The sequence below is a fragment of the Marmota marmota genome, unplaced genomic scaffold (genome assembly GCF_001458135.2).
Source record: "Marmota marmota marmota unplaced genomic scaffold, marMar, whole genome shotgun sequence".
Classification (NCBI taxonomy): Eukaryota; Metazoa; Chordata; class Mammalia; order Rodentia; family Sciuridae; genus Marmota; species Marmota marmota.
In genome coordinates this window covers 73,344-92,956 of record NW_026000253.1, presented here as the reverse complement: position 1 = coordinate 92,956, position 19,613 = coordinate 73,344, and positions in this window count along the sequence as shown.

Below are 19,613 nucleotides of genomic sequence, written 5' to 3'. Positions count from 1 at the left end.
TGTGTATATACATAAATATATCTATATATACACATACATTATATATCTCACACATCTGGGATATATATATATATATATACACACACAAACATGCATATATGTATATATGTGTATATGTTTGTATGTATACTACACATATCGTTGTTCTGGCACCTGGGCCACCACTCAAAACAAAGCAAGCCAATATTGGTAAATGGGAAACAACTCTTAGCAAATTAATTAGGATTATACTCTTACTTCCATTGCCATTATCAGTGTTACTTCACAGACACTGCTGCCTGCTGGGAGAAAAAAAATAAAGGGTAAAGGAAAGCAAAGTGCGGTACTTGAATTTCATAAGTTCTATTTGAATGACTCATTACTTTGGCATCCACAGAAGGCCCTCAGCATCAGGCAGAACTTTCAACATGGATCAGCCATTTGAAAGGGCTTCCTGAGGCTAACAAAGAACCATAAACAGAAGTCTAACTAATGAATGCTAATAGATTTTCCCTGTTGATGTACATTAGCCTTAATTCACTCTTACCCATTTTTTTTATTCATACAACTCAATTATCCATATTACTGTTACTCATAACAAGTCTTTCCTTCAATATGTATTGATATTAAGTACCGCCTTTGGTTAATTAAGCACTAGGTTACATCAGCAAGATCTCTGTTTATTCTCGGCCAGAAAATGAAAGAGGGAAACCTTTTAAACTAAAATGCTTAATTATTGCTGCAGTGAAAGCTCAGACAGTTGCTTTCCCTACTGCCACTTTAGCTGCCACTACCTGAGATCTTGCAGAGATTCATTCTTGAATTATAGCCACAGGTGGACGGTGCCTCTTTTTCTGTTCCATGGCCCTTCTCAGTCACCAGCAGCATCTTCCTCAGGATGGATATGTTGAGTGTACTCATGCTTCTCTAGTACAAGCATGAGCCAGCAAATTTGGGGTGCCCAGCACAATCCCAGAGTCCAGAGGATCCAGATCAGGAATGAGACTCCGTTTGGTGGGAGATCCCTAGGACTATACCCCAAGCTAGCCCTTTTCCACATTAGGGTATTTATTGAGCTGTACAAATGACTCCGTACTCCTCCAGGCTTTTGAGTCCACTTTTATTGCTCACTAGTCTCTCCACCCCCCCTTCCTGTTACTGTTTGGCTTTCTGACAACTAGTTCTCCAGGTCAGTGGCTCAACCACACACTTGTTTATATGGAAAACAAAGCAGATGTTCATGTTTCTAGCAAGGAAAAAAGAAAAGGAAGAAAGAACAAATAGCAGGGGAAGAGGGAGGGAAAGAAGACATATAAATATAGATATGGATACAGAAACTGATATAGATATTTCTATAAAAGGTTTTATTTTCCCCTTCGCACCACTCTCTAACTCTGGCTGGGGCCCAGGAAAGGTGTGAATCAACTCACTTGTTGAAATTAACATACCCTGCTTGTAGGGCTGTGTAATATCATATGATGCTGTCAGTTCAGTGAGGCTGGTCAATTTTCCAGCCCTTCCTGAATCAAACCTTCAGGGTGGCTATCCTGTTTCATTTGAAGTGCTGTGACTTCTCAGATTAGACCCAGATGCACTAGATTGTCAGTATAAACACATAGCACAAAGCTCAATGTAAACGATGGTTAACTTTTGCGTCATTTTGGATTATCCAAGTGATCACTGGGCTAGCAGTGAGTGACCCAAGTAAATGAAAATTGATTGCATTGAGGGCACAGAACCAAAAGCCAGATGGTGTCTGGAAAGCTGGAAAGAGATGACTGACCTTGGACAAGTCCCTTTCCACTCTCAAAGCCTCTCTTACCCTTACTGGTAAAACACAGGGGCCTGACTAGATGATCTCTTGGGGGCACTGACAGCTCTATGCCTTTACAGTTCTGACATTCAGTGACCTGTGAACAGTTAGCAAAGTCATGCATTATCCTGCTGCTGACACAGATAATCCGGGATTTTCTCCCCATTGTACTTTGCTTTTACCGTGTTTCACTCCTTCGAAACTGACTAATTAACATCCATCTCTCAACTCCCCTAGGTCTTTATCCATTGTTTCAGAGTGGTCCACCAAGGTTGGAACACTTAATAAGGCATGTTTGGGACAATGAGAGAAAAAGATTCCTGAAGCTCCATTTTGTGCTAATGAGCTGGTGATTTGGAAATTTTTGATGGGTCTTCAACGAAGCATGAAGTACTCTGACGGCTGTCAACAAAGTGACAAGTTGGCCCTTTGAGAGTAAAGGCAAAGAAAAATGGGCTTAGCAGCATTTACTGGCTTCTTAGTAGCTTTTATTTTATCAAATACAAGCAGATACTTGCCTGGTCTTTAGAACAACCTTGGAAGATATGCAAAAGGAAAGGAAAGAAATATGAGATCAGGTTTAAATTTTAAAAATGCTTTTAGTACAAGGAACACCAGTTGCAATAATAACCAACAGGTATTTAATAGTTATTACACCAGTGTAAGGGTAGCATTAAAAATCAATGACATGATTGTGATACTTCTGCTTCCTTCTAGAAATTTGTTAGAAAAAGTAGGAATCAACTGAAACTTTCTTTGTCAGTTTTCAGAGGCTCTGGCCAAATTACCAGCCCATACACCTACCTCTACAAGCTTGTTTTTCATGTAAAAAGGCAAATAGCATAATTGTTAATTGATGTAGAAAAAGTTCACCCAGAGTATTACAGATCTATTGCTTAAAAAGTGTGTGTGAGTGGGTGTGTGCATGTGTGTCCTCTGAGTGCCTTTTTAGCATTTTTGAAAACTTTCAAGTTTTTAATACTACTCTAAAAACATGTTCAACAATTTAGCCTTTTCTTGCAAATCAATAAAGAGAAAATGTAGAGATAGGGATAAGATGGTTTGGGGAAGTTTAACTGTTAGGAAGTAGGATCATGAAAGAATGGATAAAGACCTTTCTCTTTCAGAAATTTAATGGAAAATCTTGAGTGAACCACAGACAGGGGTGTGGGGAGTGGGGGTCATCTGTTTCTGATCTGTCCCGTCTCGTCTGTTGGTATATCTTAGAATCTCTTCATGCTAGCAGAGATTAATCGGGGTGCCCTGAAAAGGAGAGATGCCGGCTTTTAAACCCCTGCAATCTCCTTGCCATGGTTTTCAACACTTTGATTCCAGGTTGTAGACACTGGCTGCCCTAACTTGTCTCTCTAAGCAACTCCCTCCCTTTAAAATATCCCTCTCAAATTTCCCTTTAAAGCACTCTAGGTTTAAAAAAAAAAAAAAAAGACAAGAAGCTCTGTTGCTCCTAATCTTCCCTACTTTACTCTAGCTTCCCAAAAGGCAAAACAGAAAACAAAAATGACCTCTTAAATAAACAAGAATTCAAAAACAATAGCTAATGAAAAAGATGTGAGTAGGCCTAGATTAAAGCAGTAATCCTGCATGTAGATAGAGTGAGGAGAGAGTATGTAGATGGATACAGAAGGAGAAGCCATTCTTTCCTCTACCAGCTAAGAAGAAGATGCCCACATCCTACAAGGAGATGCCCCAGAGTGTAAAACTCTGGGGATCAGGCCCAAGAACTCCTTTGCCCTTGAGCCACTGGAACTTTCATTGGCCCACAGCATGACCTACCCACAGACAGCACCTTCCTCTCCAGCTGCTTAATCACCATCTAGTTTACTAATCCTCACAACAAAGGCCCTCAAAGCTCTGAATCATTAAATTTCCCTGGGGATTAACCCAAGTCAAATTCTAAGCATCTTTGCCAAAAACTCAGTCAGCCCAGAGCCAAGCTCAACTCTAGGAATTTGGTGATGAGGGAAAAGGAGTCAAAAGCACTGTCCCTAAGTCAGCAACCAAAGGTAAGTTTGTCTTTGCTCCTACCAAATCACATAGTCCTGTGGTCTCCATAGCCAGGCAAGGGGACACAAAAGTAAATGCAGGGCTTCTTCTATGGTTCACAGTAGTGTTCATTGCGGTCCTGTTTATATTTTGTCAACTCTAGCCATTTGTTTACCCTAAAGCCTTCTGCTGATATTAATGTTGTCAGTGTTTGTCACAAATATCAGTCTTTGGTGGTTTAGGACAATAGTATCCAGAGTAGGGTATATATATTCCAGGCTGTGCACATGATCTATTGGCACCATGATCCATTGGAACTTCTATTTATCTAAATTTTTTTAAATTAAACTTTATTAATATTTGCTATCATTAGAATTATATTCTACATAAATAATATATAGACATATATACATATATATGGAATACATGTTCATGTTCAAAACATTTTTACTGACATAAACTTTTACTAAAAAATTGGCCAGATCATAGACCAAAATGAGAGGGCTAAAATCAAAATGCTTTCATTTAAATTAATTCATTCATTTTTGGCACTGGGGATTGGATTCAAGGGTGCTTTACCACTGAGCTACACCCCCTAGCCCTTTTTTATTTGTTTATTTTATGTTTGACACAGGGTCTTGCTAAGTTGCTGAGGGCCTCACTAAGTTGCTGAGGCTGGCCTGGAACTTTCAGTCCTCCTGCCTCAGCCTCCTGAATTGCTGTGGGATATAGGTGCAAGCTACCACACTTGGCCCCAATAATACTTTTAGAGGAAAATATAGCAGCATATCTTTGTGACCTTGCTGTTGGACAGAGATTTCTTGGGCCAGATGCAAAAGATAGTAACCATAAAAGATATATTGGCTCATCTAACCAAAAAATACTTCATTAAGGTTGTCACTAAACAAAAGAATGAAAAGATAGTTTTTGTCTATTATAAATAAAGTTGCTATGGACAAGCAAATCTTTTTTAGACTCAGGCGCTTCTTTCTCTTGGGTATCCCTAAGTGTGGAATTGCTGCATCCTGGAGGAATGGTACACACAGTGGTACATGTCTGTAATCCCAGCTACTTGGGAGGCTGAGGCAGGATGATTGTAGGTTCATGCCAGCCTAGGCATCTTAGTGAGACCCTGTCATGTTTTTTTTTTTTTGTATCAGAGATTGAAATTAGGGGTCATTAACCACTGAAACATATCCGCAACCCTTTTTATTGTTTTTGTTTTAATTTTGAGATGGAGTCTCGCTGAGTTGCTGAGGCTGGCTTTGAACTTGAGATACTCCTGCCTCAGTCTTCCAAGCCACTGGGATTATAGACATGTGCCACCATGCCCAGCCTCCATGAAAATTTTAAAAAATTTATAAAGGGTTGGGGCTGGGACTCAGTGGTAGAGTGCTTGTCTAGCATGTGTGAGGCACTGCGTTCTATTCTCAGCACCACATAAAAATAAATAAATAAATAAATAAATAAAAAAAATGGCTCCTCATCAACTAATAAAATATTTTTTTTAAAAAAAGTGAAAAGTCAAGCCAATGAATGGGAAAATATTTGTAATAAATATATCTGACAAAGGACTTATACTCAGAATATGAAAAGAACTACAAATCAATAAGAGAAAGACCAATAGCCAATTAACAGTTGGCAGAAGACTTGAATAAGCACTCCATAAAGAAGGTAGCCAAATGCTCAATAAGCATATGAAAAGGTGCCCAATATAATTTTTCATCAAGGAAATGCAATTTTAAATCATAGTAAAATATCATTACCTATCCACCAGAATGCCTAAAATTACAAAGAGTATTGGCAAGAATGTAAAGCAATTTGAACTCTACATTGCTGGCAGGAGTATAAAATGATACAACAACTCTGGACTGTATACTTCCTCCAGGATGCAGCAATTCCACACTTAGGGATACCCAAGAGAAAGAAGCGCCTGAGTCTAAAAAAGATTTACTTGTCCATAGCAACTTTATTTATAATAGACAAAAACTAGGAATAACCCACATGTCTATCAAAACATACATGTACACAAAGTGGCATACCTACTATACAGCAATTAAAAAGAACAAAATAATATACATGCAACAAAATGCAAGACTCTCTAAAATATGTTGCCAGGCATGGTGGCACATGTCTGTGATTCCAGCAGCTCAGGAGGCTGAGGCAATTGGATCACTAGTTTAAGGCCAGCCTCAGCAAATGAGTGAGGCTCTAAGCAACTTAGTGGGACCCTGTCTCAAAGTACAAAATAAAAAGGGCTGAGGATGTGACTCAGTGGTTAAGTGCCTGTGGGTTCAATCCCAAGTACCAAAAAATTAATAATTAAAAATAAATAAATAAAATATTACGTTGACTGAAAAAAGACAAGACTGTAGTATGATTCCATAGTTTAGGAATATCAAGAACAGAAAAAAAATTGATGTTGAAAAAGCTAAGAAGTGGTTAACTATGACCAGGGTAGACTGATTGTAAAGGTCCATGAGGAATATTTCTGGGAGCGCTGGTTACATGGGAATATACACTAAAACTTCATTGAGATCTGTGCATTTTACTGTCTATAACTAATTTCTGAATTGAAGAAAGAATTTAAACAACAAAGACCTCTATACTATGTAGATTATATTTCTGCAAGGCAAAGCATTTCCCTTCAAGATAAACCTCCACAATAGGACTCTCACCATTCCTCTCTGCTTTGAGACAGTATTCACCCCACCCCTCCCCACAAGGTGGAAGCTTTCAGTAAGAAGCAAAAATGAAGATCAGCACTTCATTTGCTTTACCTGCCAACCGGTAAAGGTCAAAAGTTTTGTTTTGTTTTGTTTTGAATCTTCAACCACTCTCTATCTTGACACAGCCTAAACACAGAATCAGTCCTCGCCCAATGTTGGAGCCATGTACTGCGGCTTCTCCTGTCTATCCCAGATATGGCTCTTTCAGAGTTCCTGACACCCACTACAAGCTGAACTTCATCAGGCCATTGTCACACAAGCAACTAGCTCTATCCCGGGCATCCTTACTGTCCCCTTAGTGCCTGTGCTTCTTGGCTGTGAAATAAGATTGGACCTTTAGTGCTACAAGTGATCAAAGAATCTTACAAAGCTGAGTGATAGTGGGGGTTCAGGGTGCACTGCAGTGGATGAAAGCCAAGGAGAGGTTAGGCAGAATGCTAGGGTCTTTGCTCCTGACTTCCAGAGGCAGCTGTCAGCAACAGAGTTCACTATAAGCAACCACGATATGCTCCTTCGCATAGGGTTAAAACAGTCTAGGGCAAACCAGAAAGCCCATAATGCCCTCAAGCATGAGCACAGCACTGGATGTTGACATAGTGGGTGAGCCTAAGAGGCTGAAAGAGCAACAGTCTCTTACGAACCATCCAATATAACAACCCTGTGGGCTGGGAATGTAGCTCATTCTTGACGAGCCTGTGCAAAGCCCTGGGTTTCATCCCCCACATGCACACGATGTGCACTTGTGCGTGCGCGTGTGCACACACACACACACACACACAACCAGAAAAAAAAATCCTATAAAGAGGACATATCAATTCACTGGCATTTTTGAACTGTGCATAATGCCCAAATTAAAACAAGAATGCGTGTTAAATCCCACTGGATTACTAGAGAGAGATGCAAGTAATACTGCTTGGATTAATATAATCTTTATTTCTCCAGTATCAACCCATTGTTGATTTGAAAACTATCCTTCAAGTTGATCAAAACCGTCGTTTTAATTTGCCAGTTGGCTGTGAATGAGTTAGATACAGCCTTCCAGCCCAAGAGGATGTGATTAACTATCTGGAATCTGAACTATCCCAAAGCCAGGTTCACTGAATAACTCATTACTGGTTCCCTGAAGCCATTTATTTATAACCCATTATGCAAAAAGCCAAAGACAGTTTCTAAAGAGTGCACATATCCAACATTAGTCACTTCTGACTGGAAAAGGACCAATGCACTGAACACCCTTCAGGGGAGGGGGGATAAAAAGGCTGCCTGTGGAAATCACTAGCCTGCTCTGTTGCCTGGAAACTGCTTGTCCACCTTCCTAGGTACCCGTGTCCCTCCACCAGATGTGGATGAAGGGAGATTAGGCTTGATTTCTATTTCCCAGAGATAGGCGCCCACGTTCCAGTCCCAGAACATTGTTTGCCCCTGCCCAGGCCCTTTTACCACAGTGATGATTTGAATCTCTGGTCTTCACTTTGCTCCTGATCAGTGGAAAATGAAAAAAAGAAAAGAGGCTTTTAACTTCCTCCCATCCTTCAGAATGACTAATACCAAAGCAAACAGCTCCCACAGAAATAACCTACCAAGGCAAAGACAATAACAGCGATGTCCTTTACTGACCCCAGGACAGATCCACCTTGAAATTAAGTGCCCACAGCAGGCTGGGGTTGTAGCTCAGTGGTAGAGTGCTTACCTAGCATGCGTGATGCACTGGGTTCGATTTTCAGCACTGCATAAAAATAAATTAAATAAAGGTCCATCAATAACTAAAAAATATTCTAAAAAAGAAAGAAATGGCCACTGTTGCTGCTGCTTTCACATCGTGCTGCAGATCTGGGAATAAGTGAGCCATCCCCCTGTCTGTTCCAAGCATCCTGTTTACATGGTGACAGAAAAATGGAGCACCATCTCTTTCCCGCTTAGCAAGACCCTTAGCAAGACGTGTCAAATAACAAAATAAAACTGAGCTTCCACAAATGGAGAGAGAGAGAGAGAGAGAGAGAGAGGAGGGAAGATGCACTCAGTTGTTTATATGTTAACGGGGGGGGGGATAGGGGGGGATAGGGACTTTTATAGCAGAGATCATTTTCCCCTTCCAATGCCAGGATTAGCTTGAGAAACAAATGAAGGAGGGGTGATGTGCATGTGAATTCAAGACCTGGGTGAGCAGTGCAGAAGCCATTCAGAAAGGTATCAGACTTGCTGTTTTAGACTACGCCTGGGTGAAAAGTGAGAACTTGATTTTTAACTCCTATCCCCGCTCACTCCCGCTTCCCTAACCTCAAACACAAGAGTAGAGCCCTGCCCCTTGTCCTAGGATGGTGGACTCCCTCTGACAGCAGGCTACACAAATGTTGGCACTGAGGGTCTTCTTCACAGCAACATCAGTCTGCTGCTTTTCCTCCTCCACCAAACCTTCTCCAGCCCTCTCTAATCACCACACCTCTGTATGTGTTTTCTCCTCCACGTGTGCCTGAGCTTGCCTGTTTTTCTATGCTGGGATGGAACCCAGGGCCTTGTGCAACCTAGGCAAGCACTCTACTACTGAGCTACACCCCCCAGCCCTAAGCTTGCCTTCTCTACCTCTTCCTACTCCCCCACACACCTCTGTCCTCTCCCCCCTGCCTCCAGTCCTTCTCCCTAAGTCTCCTTCGGGCAGGCTTCAACCTCCCCTCTCATTAAGATCTGGCACTCATGTTCACTAATTAAATCAGACAGGCCAAGGAATGATTCTTGCAATGTCAAAAGCAGCAGGTCAGAAGCTCTACATGATCTGGCCATGCATGCCTTATTGACCTCCTTTTCCTCAATCCTCCACCCCTACACCTCCACCCTCCACACACTGTAGTCAGATTGAAATTTCTGTTCTTCAGAAAGATCAAGCCCATCTCCATTTCAAGACCTTTGCACTTGCTGTTCTCAGAGCTGAGAATATTCTTCTTCTAGATTCTTATGTAGTTCAGTTTATCATTCATGTCTCAGCTCAAATTTGCCTTACCTAACTTTCTCTCTTTCCCCCATCCTGGTCTCCATCACTCTCTATCACATTACCTCCATCATAAAAATGTATCACCATTTTGTATGATCTTGTTTATTTCTACATGTTTACCTTCTCTCAGGATACTTCAATTGTAATGGGGGACATAGTCATCATAGCTCTATCACTGGCATCCAGGGAAAAATATCTGTAGTTGCTCAATAAATATTTGTTGAAATTAGAATTAGAAGGGATCACAGAATATTATCCTATCTGCTTGCCTGATTCTGGACAAGTAACACGTTTTTCACTTTGTTGATAAAATAAATGAGGTTCAGAAATGTTACACAACTTGCCCAAGATAGAATAATTATTAGGTCTATGCAGCCATGACAAAGCCTTTCACTTTCCCATGGGTATATGGCTCTTCATGATCCTTGATTAGCAATGCAAAGAAGTTCTTGCAGAAGAATTACCTGAATATTTTTTAAAGCATTGTTATTATTGTCTCAGAATATTCTAGAATAATTATCCTTAAGCTAAATATTCTCTGCTTGTCAGAAGGTGCCCAGAGGTAAGGAATGAAGTCTTTAAGGAACCTTAGGTGCATGGCAATAATACCTTGTGCCCAGATATGATTCTCCTTAGTTTTGAACATTCCGAGTCTTAGGAAGTTAATTTAAAACACACACAAGCCCTTACAAACAGACCATGAACACTGGGAGATTTAACTACTCCCAGCAGCTGGGAATTCAAAGTAACATATACTCCACCTTCCTGTGTACAGACATTACAAGAGGCCCTTTCAGTCTACCATCCCTGAAAACTTTAAGAGCAAATCCAGATGATGGGCATAAACCAGATTCAAAACTGATTGCTTGGCCAGTATCCTCAGATGCCTAAAAATGTGTGTGGCTGTGTGGGTGTCAGAGGGGACCCTCCGTGGTGTTTGAACAAGAGTTTGCCCTGACCTTACTTCTTGGAACTACAATTCCCTTCTTAAAGGCTATTGATTCACTGGATTTAGAGTTTATACCTTCGTGATTTAGTGTTTATACCTTTGTGAGGCTTTCCATATAAACAAATTCACAAGTCAGAAAAAAAAATCCTTTGTCATGCCAGGTTTCCTGATTTGGGGTTTGGAAAATACGGCCACCACAGCACAGCTGAAACAAAAATAGTCTAAATATCTGTAGTGTGCATTCAGCACTAATGGACAATAAGTGATAGTGAAGTTTTGTCAGGTCTGATTCAGATTACCTGTGGCTGCTGTGAATTATATGGAATTACACCGAGTTTAATGGTTCTCTGGCAATTTGCCTTGGCCCAGAGCCAAGGCAGCTAATGCTTCAATCAAACTGCTCTCTACCCCCACCCCAAGAGTTTCTGTTCCTAAGTCTGAGTGCATCTGTGATGAAGCCTTCAATGACACTGTCATACAAAGGCCAAAGCCCCCCCACACACAACCCCCAGAGGTCTCTTTCTCTTCCTTCTCTATGGTGTGGTGTGTTAACTGCTCCTGTAGCTTTGCTGAGACAAACTACCTGGCTAGCCATTTTGAAGAGAAGAGTTTTTTTAAGGTTTGATTAAAACAGAAGAGCCAAAAGTGAAAAGGTGAGAACAAGACAAATATCTGTTGGCCCTATCCTTTTCATCTGCAGTACCATCAGCTAAACCAACTCATCTTGATCAGCAGAAGCCCTGGACATACCCTGCATCTCAACAGAGGTAAGACAGCAGCCCTCCTGAGAAGGAATGCATTCCCCACTAAGGGCAGGGAAAACTGACTGACAAGGACAATCCCATTGCATGTCCAGTTACACCCCTCACCCTGTTTTAGGAACCCAACTAGCCCTGAGGCTGGGATTCTGCCTCAGCTTGCTGGCATCGCTTACACAGGGTTAGGACAGTAGAAAAAGGCCAAGTGCACAAACAAAGGCCAGAAAAGTCCTCAGCAAACTTGCAAAAGAGGCATGTGCAACTGTGAGATGCGATCAATTCTGGGCCAACACACACACACACACACACACACACACGTGTTCTCTCTCTCTCTCTCTCTCTCTCTCTCTCTCTCTCTCTCTCATCAGTCCCTGTTCACCCCATCCCCCACAATCTCTCCTAAAATCTCCAGAGGCGTCTCAGCACTAGCACCTCCTGCTCTTTGACTAAGGTGATTCTTAACTGATTCCGAAGTCCCATTTACTGGCTCTACTAGGGAGAAAACTCATTTTAAGAGACTAGCTGCCATCGAACCAGCAGGAGGGAAGGGCAGAAACCACAGGATTCCTACTCTGCACTGATTGCCACTAACTCATTTCAGCTGCTAAGGGGAGGCCCTGTTGGGGGAGCTGGGAGAGGAAATGGGTTCCATGTACAGTCCACTTTAAATTGCTCACAATTGCATGCTCGAAAATAGTCTCCACTAAACATTTAGCATGCCCATTAGCGCCAGCCATAAAGCTTTAGGCTTTGCTACACTGTTCGCCCAGATTGCCTGAGCTGCTTCCCTATGGCAAAGATGATTAAACGGCTGGCAAGTCAGATCGGCGCAGGAAGGATAAAGGAGCCACAAGGGTGGTTAAACCTGGACCCAGGAAGGATGGTTAATATGACTTTTAAGCACATAAAGGACTTAGAGAGTAAGAACCAGCTGTTCTCAATTTTGATTGAAAGCAGAGCAAAGGCAAAGAAATTGAAATTGCAATGAGAGAGGCTGATGTTAGTAAGAAGGAAGAACTTCCTGCCAGGGACAGTAGGTAAATATTCCACCGAGTGGTAGGTCAATGAAGGCTATGGTATTTCTTTCTTTGGAGTGGCTCTTCTGTTGGGCTATGTCTGTGTGGTCCTCCCAGAGCATGGGGGAAGGAAGAAAGAGCAGAAGTTACAGGTCCAATTCAGGCTCTTTCAGCAGCCAGAATCTCTTCTTTGTAACATTCCAGAGTCTGTAAAAAGGATCAGTGAGACACAAAGAAAGAAGAAACAAGCAGCCTGCTGCTGATCTCACATGTTGAGATTCACCCCACCTCCCTAGCCTTCTCTATGACACAAGTTTTTGCCATGGTCCCCACAATCTCAAGAAAGAAAGTAAAGACTTGCTTTTGGCTCCCTGGGGTCCCTAAGCCATGCATATGGGAACAATATTTTCTGAACCCAAAAGCAGGGCATGGTCTGACAATTATATTTATGGGGACAAGAGGATAGAATATGTGAAATCAGAGCTGTCCTGGGAAATCTGGGACTTATGGTATTCATAGCCACATATTATCTTTTTCTGAGGGGTCCCAACACAGGAGGGAGTTAATTAAAACTGTGCCATGTGGTTTGGGGCCTGGGTTCTTTCCTTGTCTGCAGCAGATCAGTCAGGACTGTGGAAAGCTAGGGCTGTAATAAGCCCAATGCAAACTGAAATTCCTTTTTGCACAAGTTGGAGAAAGAGGTAGTTGATGTATCCTTCCTAGCATTCCCCCACTCTAAAATATAGCAAGAGGGCTGGGGCTGGGGCTCAGTGGTAGAGCACTTGCCTAGCATGCATGAGGCACTGTGTTTGATTCTCAGTATCACATAAAAATAAAAGATATTGTGTCCACCTAAAACTAAAATATTAATATTAAAAAAGAAAATATAGCAAGAGCTAAGGGGCATGTTTGTTCTCTCTTACCACAAATATTGCCATAGGTTATAGAGGGACAATATATAATTGGATTCAAGGGATTCCATTCATTCACTCTTTTCTTAAGGCAGTGGTTCTCAAAGTACAGGACTTGGACTGGCAGCATTAGCATTTCCAGGAAGTTTTTTAGAAATGTAAATTATCAGGACCTCCTTTAGACCTACTGAATCACAAAGTCTGGTGGAGGGGTCAGCCATCTGTGTTTTAATCCTTCCAGGTGATTCTACTGATTGCCAAGTGTTAAAATCCTTGGATTACATGTCCACCTGGTAACGTTCACATTGCCAACCAGCAATGCCACTAACTGAAAGATCAGAATCACAGGTATATTTGGTAAGGGCAGGCATTCACCCATCATTCTCTCTGTCAACTCAGCCTACAGTCTCTCTCAACATCCCTGGATCATGGAATTATCTGACTTTTACTGCATTCCAAATTATAGTTGGCCCTCTATAGCCGTAGGTTCCATATCAGTGAATTCAACCATCTGTGGATCCAAAATAATTTGGGGAGGGCTGGGTATGTGGCCCAGTGGTAGAGTACTTGCAGAGCATGCATGAAATCCTGAGTTCAACCCCCAGCACTGCAAATAATAATGGGGGGGTTGTATTCATCATGTACAGACTTTCACTTTGTCATTATTACCTAAACAATATGGTATAACAACTATTTACACAGCATTTACAATGTACTAGGTATTATAAGTAATCTAGAGATGATTGAAAGTACATAGGAGGATGTGCATAGGTTACATGTAAATACTACTCCATTTTATATAAAAAATGAGCATCTGTGGCTTTTAATATCTGTTGGGTGGGGGGTGGTTCTGGACCCAGACCTCCATGGATACCAATGTACAAAAGACCTTTCAGGTTCCTCATCTAAATGCTATTAAGTCACATACATTCCTTTGAGTGTTCTGTTAATCTTAACATGATGACTACATCTCACTCTGAAAACCAATCCAGGAATATTTAATGTATGGCATCATTTTTAGGTGGTGCTGGGGATTGAACCCAGGGCCTTGTGCATGCTAGGAAAGCACTCTACCAATGAGCTATATTCCCAGCCCACCAGCAGCATTATTTTTAACCTTTAAACACACAAAGCTGAAAGGCATGTGCTTTCCCAGCTGAAAAGAACAGCAACTTAATGCTAGCCCTTATGCCTTACTAACATTAAATCACAATGAAATAAAACAATTATTCACTGTTTCACTTCTGTTTAAAGTGATAAAGTTAATTACTATAATCAACAGGTAACCTTTCACAAATGTCTGCTTAAAAGGAAGCAGGAAACACTTCCAGGTGAGATTTATCAAAGTGAAGGGCACTGAGGAGCAAATCTTGTTATATGCCACCTGGTTCTCTCTGAGAGCACCAATCAAGGAAGGGAAAGGGATCTCAGTACATACAGCCCCTATGTTAGAATTGCTGACGTCTGAATGCCACTCCAGCTTCTGGCTCAGTTAGGGAAGTCACACATCATGGGTAAAATCAACACAGGAAGGAAATGTCTGGGGTGATGGCAATGTTCTATATATTGATAGAGATTTGGGACACACTGATGCATGCTGTGTCAAAACTCACCCAATGGGCTGGTGGAGGTGGCACACACCTGTAATTCCAGTAACTCGGAAGGCTGAGGCAGAAGGATTACAAGTATGAGGCCAACCTCAGCAACTTAGCAAGTCCTTAGCTTAGGCAACTTAGCGAGACCCTGTCTCAAAATAAAAAGACAATAAAATAAAAAGAGATGGGGATGTGGCTCATGAGTTAAGCATTTCTGGGTTCAATAATCCCTGGTACCAAAAAGAAAAAAAAAAAAACCTCATCGTTCACTTAATACTTGTGTATTTCATTATCTGTAAATTTTGCTTTAAAAAAACTGACCACTTTTTTTTTTTTGTAGTGGGGATTTAACCCAGGGCTGCTTTACCACTGAGTCATATCCCCAGCTGTTTTTATTTTTTTATTTTGAGACAGGGTCTTGCTAAATTGCTCAGGGCCTTGCTAAGTTGCTGAGGATGGCCTTGAACTTTCGATCCTCCTGCCTCAGCCCCCAGAGTCACTGGGATTACAGGCCTGAACCACCATGCCCAGCAACACTGAACTTTAGTGATAAACATGCTGAAATTTTTATGAGGACCTGAACTGCTGTTTTCAATTTACTTAGAAATGTGTCAGAAAACAATAGGCACTGATGGATGGAGAAAGGAAATCAATAGATGAAGAGATCTGTGATAAAGCAAATAATAGTGAAATGTTAACAGAATCTAGGTGCTGGGTATATGAGTATTTAACATAAAATTCTTTCAGTATTTCTATATATTTGAAATATTTTATTATAAAGTGTCAGAAGCATAAATAAGAAAAGCAACCATTTGGTTTAATAAGACAGAACTTTCATTAATTTATTCATTTCTCAAACAATGTATATGGACTAGTTCAAATACTGACTATACTATTGAATAGCAGCATGATCTTGGGCGAGTTACTTCACCTGTGCAGCACCTGTTTATCTGCTAAATGGGGAGAATAAGGCTTATCCCACAAGATGGTCATTGTTGGAATTACATTTAAATTGTTGAGCATTTAATGAAAGCTATCTTGAGTAGGGAACTCTCAATAAAGTGCTCTTATTCATGTCCTGTTGGAATGCACAGGTCTGAGCCATGGAAATCTTTTTGTGTGAGCTTCAGCTTAATTGCTGAGTACTTTTTTTTTTTTTATTGGAAATTGTTTCCAGCTTGGCCAAGACCTTGGCCTATGGTGTATGTACAACATTCAAATGTTTCCACTGACTCCCTGACATTCAGTGAAAGCACTCAAGTTTGGTTTGCAAAATCCCCTTCACAAACAAACATAAAACCAGAAGGAAATTTTTTGAAAGAAATGTAAAGCAAAATTGAAGAAAAAGAGTGAAGCTGGATTGTGGTCTAAGGTAGCTCTCTCTACATTCAACATTCACTGGAATCCGCGGTCAAAATGCTTGATCCTCAGTTCTCTCTCTCTCTCTCTCTCTCTCTCTCTCTCTCTCTCTCCACACACACACACACACACACACACACACCCTTTCTCCCATAGCTCTGGCATCTTTTGCATTTTTGAAATGATTCCCAACAACAAAAAAAGGGAAGCCTACAATTTGGAAAACATGCTCATTCCCTTGTGGGTTTCCTTTTCAGTTCATTTCCTAAAATCTGTATTTTTCCCCTTAATGTGGATCTCATCATTCATTAACTGGTGTGAGAGACGTGAAGCATTCCCTTTTTTAAAAATCAGGATGATGCTCCTCTGCCAGTAGTCACGTTTAGCTTTGATAAGTCCCCTAGCTGGTTAAGGGTAACAGAGAAATTGGCTGTGTCCTCCAGAAAAGTACTATCAAACTTTGGGCCCAAGGAAGCAACTTAAGGGCAGGCAGGTGGGTACCTTCCTCAGGTATCTGGGTAAAGCCCAGAAACTGCCAAAGAGCAGAAACTCCCCAAATGGGCTCAGGACAGCTAAGCTCTGTGTAGCACACACAGGAAGCCATGCCCTCAAAGAACAGCCAACTTTTTCATGATCAAATCAAATCAGGATGTAATTAAGGCATTATAGGGGGCAGAGAACCTGGAGAAGCAAAGATGTCTTACATGAAAGCAACATTAAGCCAGGTTTTGTCACTTGCCCTCAATACCTACTATTGAGGTTGGCTTCACAAATTAGAAGCTACAGACTGTCTCCCCTACCCTCACTATTCAGGCCCTGTGCAACTTAGAGAACTCATAGGGTTGATGAAAATAGCACTTGAGAATACTAAAGTATTGCTTTCTATTTAAAGAATATTTGCCATTTTAAAAAATACAATTTAACCCTTTATAACTTGAACTTTAATTGACAATGTTAGATGGCAACACCAGACAGGGGATTGCAACTTTCAATATAATAGGATATGAGAGACTCCATTGTTAAATAATGTTTTCTGAAAAAGTTAGTACATGTGCCTTAAACCAATTTTTAGAGTCCTGATCTTCTGCAATTTCCAGATGATATGCTACAAAAGATCATGAAGCAACTTCAGATGATCCTGTTCTGCCAGTGAGGGTCAGTGTTCAGTGAGATTTTGAATCCCTGTTCAATGGAGAGGCTTAGTTTCCCATTGCTGATTAGAGGCTCTAGGGAGCCTGTGTGCATTTACCACAACAGATGGTGGGGATGAAGAAAATAATAGCAGTGTGCTATATACCTGACAATCACTGAGAGTGGATTTTAAGGGTTCTACCACAAAAATAATAAGTATGTGAGGCAATGTGTATATTAACTAGCCCTATTCAGCCCTTCCACATGTATACAGATTTGAAAACATACTGTTATACCATAAGGACACACGATTTTTGTCCATTACACATAATTGATTTATGCCTGTAATCCCAGCAATGAGGGAAGCTGATACAGGAGGACTGATCAAGGCCAGCCTCAGCAAATAACCAAGGCCCTGTCTCAAAATAAAATTTAAAAAAAGGACTGGGGATGTAGCTCAGTGGTAAAATGCCCCTGGATTCAATCCCCAGTACCAATAATTAAATTAATTAATTATGACCCCTGATGTGGTTTTTCAAATTTTCTTATAGGATCCCTACCACCAGCCTGCTAGGAAGCAAGTCAGATATGATAACAATTTCCATTTAAGACATAAGGGAGGGCTGGGATTGTGGCTCAGAGGTAGAGCGCTCACCTAGCGAGATTCTCAGAACCACATATAAAAAAAAAGGCATTGTATTGTGTCTATCTACAAAAAAGATTCTCTCTCTCTCTCTTCTCTCTCTCTCTCTTTCAAAAAAAAAAAAAAAAGCCATAAGGGAACTGGTTCAGAGCAGCTGACTTTCTCAAGTCCACACAGCTAACCTGATCTCAGTAGATGTTCTGAATCTACTCATTTGTTCTCCAGTGCCCATGTTTCTCTTCTATCTATAAAGATAGAAATCAGAAAATTTTGATGCCTACGAGGTTTTGTGGACTTGCTAGGTAGGTTCCTGTCTCCAGCTAGACAAAAGCAAGGCAATGATTTACCCTAACACTCACTGACAGCTATTGTGATCAACAGCATCAATCAATCTTAAAGGCCACCCTTAGGGACAAGTGTTCATGCCTGGAAGGCCCTGAATGCCAAACCCCGCAAAACCATAATACATATTGAGGCCTGCCCTTTCCTTGGATTTCCTGTTATGTGAGATAATAAATTTCCTAATTTTTAAGCAAGTTACAGTTTGGGTTTTCATTCTTGCAGTCTAAGTCATACCTAATGTCTTAGGCCTGCTTCCCTAGGCAAATAATTTTTTGAAAATAGGACTCAGCCCTCCTCCCAGTCTGGCCTTTTAACAGTACTCACAACTTGGCTTGCTACTGTGGACTATACTCATGGGGGTTGGGAAGATGGATCTCAAAGAAAGGATGTCACAGTTGTTCCTGAAACAAATGTTAAATTGTGGCTGAAGGGACCACCAGTTATGAAATCATGTTAATTGGTTGCAGCAGAAGCTGGCAACCAAATCAGCAAAGACAATCTAGTCTCCACCTCAGCCCCACAAGGTGACATCTCTCCTGGTAGTGCTGGGGGAGCAAAGGGGCAAGAACATTGACATCACTACCAACAGATAGTTCGAGGGCCTCCTTACACTGCAAGCTGACACTTCTCCAGAAGACAGCAGTCTTCAATTACTCACATTAGGGCAGCAGTTTTCACCCTCAAATCCCAAAGGCCTTTTCAGCTCTGTGGGTAAGGAAAAGTTCCAGAGAGATGACTTTATGTCTCAGTTCTATTAAACATTCATTGTGTGGTTGAGACACACTCTTGGAATATTTCCATTTCCTCAGTAATAGAATGGAATAGCACTTGTTCCTTCCCTGTCTTCCAAGGACACTGGTCATGTGAAAAACATTCATGAGATCTGTATGAAGACCAAGAAAGTACTTTGTACCATCTTCAGGTCTGAACCTTGTAGGTGTTCACAGGATCACAGAAAGGATGGTCTCAACTTGCAAGCATCCTCCATGGTAAGCAACAAATATATATCGAGTGCACTATATATTGGGTCCTAAGCTGGACTTTGGGACTACATTGATGTCTGTACTCTCAAGGAGTTTCTGATTCAGTCAGAGATCCAGGTATATAAACCCAGACATAGCATATGAAAATTTCAGTGTTGTCAACAATGTGGAGAAAATTAGTAGGAGATGAAGCCTGAAAGATGGCCTAGGATAACATGAATCAGGAATGCAGAGGTAAACCTCAAAATATCTAAAAACCAGCCACAGCAGGAGCACCAACCAAGCATAATGGGTTCACATCAAAAGTGGAGCATTGTCCTCCAGGCCCCCTGCTGTGATGGGCTGTAACCCTTTAGTGGCTGGGTCCAGAGGTGGGGAGTAGGACAGCGGGGGTAACCAGAGAGGTCTCGAGGAG